The following is a 4,717-nucleotide window of genomic DNA, read 5'->3' on the forward strand; positions in this document are numbered from 1 at the left end:
ATGCTATCATATTTTATGATTCTAGCATACGTTTGACCACATCCGCGTACAGTAATGCAGTGCGTGTTGTGTGTGTGTGTGTTAAATACAGAAATAGCACCCGTAACTGACACGGTGCCTCTTAATACAGTGCACCGTATAGTCGTGAAAATACTGTACGTTACATTTAGAATTTGCAATCTACTTGATCTGTTCACTTTTTAGATTATCTTGTAAAGTTATGCAATATTGAAGTCAAAATTCCATTACATTTTATCTGTCTCCTCCAGAGATAAGCATCAGGCTCACACGTGACACTACATTGTCACATGAGCTCTTGACCCACTACGCGCTGGTCATGTGAAATTGAACTTGACAGGACACACCTTCCTTTTCAGATGAATTAGTTTCTCTGGTTTCCTCTTCACAAGTAGACTCTCACCGGGCCTTCCTGATAACAAACAATGATAACATGATACTAGGCCCAATATAAAGTGTTATAAAGTGTATTAATTGTTTAAGAGGCAAAATTTAAAAGCAAAGGTTAGGTTTGTCAGTTTTTATTGGTGGCTAGCAAGTGCTCTGTGGTAAAATTCCGTCTTCAGCTGAGGCAAGCAATGTTCCCTCAAAATTTCCATGCAACTCAGCAGTCACACAAACTCCCTGATCCTTTCTAGACCACGGCGAACAAACGACACGGGCTTACTGGTACTATGTCAAACATGGGTGTTGCGCACTTGACACACAGCCCAGTACAGATTAAAACAGTGTTGTATACCCTGTGTGCTTTCGACTTGACATGTGACAACCAACTATATATAATCGCATGTTTACAAATTTACTACTGTATGTGTTAGTATCCAAAATGAGCATATGTATCAAAATTGGTGTGTTATTGTCCTCTCACCCTGCCCCTCACTTTCTCCTAGTCTCCACAGCTCAAGATGATCAGAGAACTGGAACAGCAGCAGGCCCAACTTCTTAGCACAACACACGAGACTCCTCTGCGTGGAAAATAAACAGAAACCACACTCTGTATTTTGTTCGATGTTCGGCCGACTGTCAAATAATATATTAAAATGATCCATCTTCAAATGACGTGGCTAACTGTACGTACTGAATCAAACATGAATTCCCTTGAGTACTGAAATACAGTACTTACGTGAGGGAAGACTATTTTACGTAGAGCCGACTCTTGGGTGTTCTTTTCCACCTTATCCAGCAGGGGTCGTACTACGACCTGGGTATCCATACCTGAAAGGAGACGCCAAGTAAACATTGGACTGTACCCACTTTCGATCCAGTGTCAGATCACGTATATCATAGCTTATTCTGCAAATATTTTAAATGGCAATCAAGGCAACAACACACGGTGGGCCTCCCTCATGTTCACTAATTGCTGCATGCAAAACTCCATCTCCAATTAGATTCAAGTTCAATTTGGGAGGGCATTATTGGGTTCAACCGACCTATGTGAGTTGAAGAAAACATTGACGTTTTATGTCACGATGAAGAAAAAATTCGAATGATAAAAAAGAAAAAAAAAAGCATAACTAACAAGACCATTCCAAATAAATATGACCACAAGTCAAAGATTCTAGATAAAAAGCATCAAATATAAATCAGACCAACCACAAATGAACATTTATAACTGACCTCCAGAAACAACAGAAATCTCAGTGTGAACCAGCGCCCTCACGTCGTGTGTGTGGTTTTTAAAGGTTCTGGTTCGGACCCAGTCCTTATCCTGTTGGTTGACGGTGCGAGAAAGAAACTGGAACTGGACCACAGTGCCTTCTGATGTACCGTCTATGAGACTGCTTTCATCCTATGAAGAACCATTTAGCACAGTGATTCTCCCAACAACGTTTCCAGTATATCGTGCAGCAGTCTAGCATCTTGACTATAAAATTTGCATCGCTGTTCAGAGACAATACAGTGAACCAAAAATATGTTATACAGTTTAAACCCCTTCCATCCTGGGTTTCGGGTTCACGATCCTGGTATCTTGCAATTTTTTTGTAAAAGTCATTCATTTTGTATTTCCACTATTTGCTGTCCTTTTGCGGTGTTGTTTTGACTTGAAATCCCGCGCGTCACGATAAAATACCCATACCTATTGGTTCAGCCAATCAGAGCATCTCTATGGGGGGGGGGGGGCATTCCTTTGAGAAATGGGATTCTAATCCACATCCTTAGAGACTCCCAACTTAAACAAAGCACGATGGAGTCATACTCGCTTGATGATGTCTTCAAATAAGAGGAAACTGGGGAAGGATTCCAAAAATATGTTATACAGTTTAAACCCCTTCCATCCTGGGTTTCGGGTTCACGATCCTGGTATCTTGCAATTCATACTCGCTTGATGATGTCTTCAAATAAGAAGAAACCGGGGAAAGGATTTGCAATAAATGCTAAATAGACATGCTCATACTAACCTGCAACCAACTGATGTAACAAGTGTCATGTCACAAGCACCAAGCCACACAACTCTCTCTGGCGTCACGATAAAATACCCATACCTATTGGTTCAGCCAATTAGAGCATCTCTCTCTTTTTATCAGCTACTGATCGGCTGTACTGTTCTGTCAGTAGATGCATCGTGCGTTGCTCGGCTTGCTGATCACTTCTGCGTTTCCCATACTGTATTTTCACGACCATAGGGCGCACTGAAAAGTCTTCAATTTTCTCCAAAATGGAGGGGGCGCCTAATATCTATGCACTGAGTTGCAAACTCTGTGAATGCTGTTGTGTGACATAGATGAGGGTTCTGCTTGACTCACTGAGGTTTCACCCACACCTTGTTATAATGAGGAAAGGCGGGCGTAACCGAGGACAGCAAGCGCACGTTAAAGTGGGAAGGGTGGGCGTGAAAGAGGATGCAGAAGGCACGCCCCTAGTGTGTAAAATTTTTTCAATACTTTTTATGAAAGTGAGACGAATAGGATGATTAGGGTGCAGTGTGCGTTAACACAAAAAATATCTTACAAAGTGCGTTGGCAGAATGACACTGAAGCAAGAAAAGATTTTCTCAAAAACTGTAAAAAAACTTCTTACATTTCTGCCTGTCAAAGCTCCTCTGAAACTGAATTCTGTCCTCCAGTATTTCAAATATCTTCACTGTCCCATCTTCACATCCAACCTGACACAAAAAATACGCATCGTCACTCCAAATGACAACATTTACATACCCGAATTCGGTTGTGCTCCTGCGGCCTTTTTAAAAACATACGCTAGTGTGGATGCATGCTATCATATTTTATGATTCTAGCATACGTTTGACCACATCCGCGTACAGTAATGCAGTGCGTGTTGTGTGTGTGTGTGTTAAATACAGAAATAGCACCCGTAACTGACACGGTGCCTCTTAATACAGTGCACCGTATAGTCGTGAAAATACTGTACGTTACATTTAGAATTTGCAATCTACTTGATCTGTTCACTTTTTAGATTATCTTGTAAAGTTATGCAATATTGAAGTCAAAATTCCATTACATTTTATCTGTCTCCTCCAGAGATAAGCATCAGGCTCACACGTGACACTACATTGAATATCTTACAAATATGCACAGATACACACAAATGTTTGTTTTTTTTCTTCTCTGCACCCTTTGCGATCGACTTGGGACCAGTCCGGGAGCTACCGGTCGATCGCGATCGACATAATGGGCACCCTGAAATACTTCAATCAAGTACAACCGAATTCGGTTGTGCTCCTGCTGCCTTTTTAAAAACATACGCTAGTGTGGATATATGCTATCATATTTTATGATTCTAGCATACGTTTGACCACATCCGCGTACAGTAATGCAGTGCGTGTTGTGTGTGTGTGTGTTAAATACAGAAATAGCACCCGTAACTGACACGGTGCCTCTTAATACAGTGCACCGTATAGTCGTGAAAATACTGTACGTTACATTTAGAATTTGCAATCTACTTGATCTGTTCACTTTTTAGATTATCTTGTAAAGTTATGCAATATTGAAGTCAAAATTCCATTACATTTTATCTGTCTCCTCCAGAGATAAGCATCAGGCTCACACGTGACACTACATTGTCACATGAGCTCTTGACCCACTACGCGCTGGTCATGTGAATTTGAACTTGACAGGACACACCTTCCTTTTCAGATGAATCAGTTTCTCTGGTTTCCTCTTCACAAGTAGACTCTCACCGGGCCTTCCTGATAACAAACAATGATAACATGATACTAGGCCCAATATAAAGTGTTATAAAGTGTATTAATTGTTTAAGAGGCAATATTCATCTTTGGTGACAAACTTTAAAAGCAAAGGTTAGGCTTGTCAGTTTTTATTGGTGGCTAGCAAGTGCTCTGTGGTAAAATTCCGTCTTCAGCTGAGGCAAGCAATGTTCCCTCAAAATTTCCATGCAACTCAGCAGTCACACAAACTCCCTGATCCTTTCTGGACCACGGCGAACAAACGACACGGGCTTACTGGTACTATGTCAAACATGGGTGTTGCGCACTTGACACACAGCCCAGTACAGATTAAAACAGTGTTGTATACCCTGTGTGCTTTCGACTTGACATGTGACAACCAACTATATATAATCGCATGTTTACAAATTTACTACTGTATGTGTTAGTATCCAAAATGAGCATATGTATCAAAATTGGTGTGTTATTGTCCTCTCACCCTGCCCCTCACTTTCTCCTAGTCTCCACAGCTGAACATGATCAGAGAACTGGAACAGCATCAGGCCCAACTTCTTAGCA

The 4,717-nt window shown here is 41.1% G+C and overlaps 1 protein-coding gene across 1 annotated transcript in view; it reads right to left on the reverse strand.

The window, feature by feature from the left end:
- The window catches only part of utp4 (UTP4 small subunit processome component), a 26,973-nt gene that overhangs the window by 5,346 nt on the left and 16,910 nt on the right, over window positions 1-4,717 (reverse strand). The gene's annotated exons all lie outside the window — the stretch shown is intronic.

Source organism: Hippocampus comes, unplaced genomic scaffold, assembly GCF_001891065.2.
Source record: "Hippocampus comes isolate QL1 unplaced genomic scaffold, H_comes_QL1_v1.1 scaffold37, whole genome shotgun sequence".
NCBI classification, from domain to species: domain Eukaryota; kingdom Metazoa; phylum Chordata; class Actinopteri; order Syngnathiformes; family Syngnathidae; genus Hippocampus; species Hippocampus comes.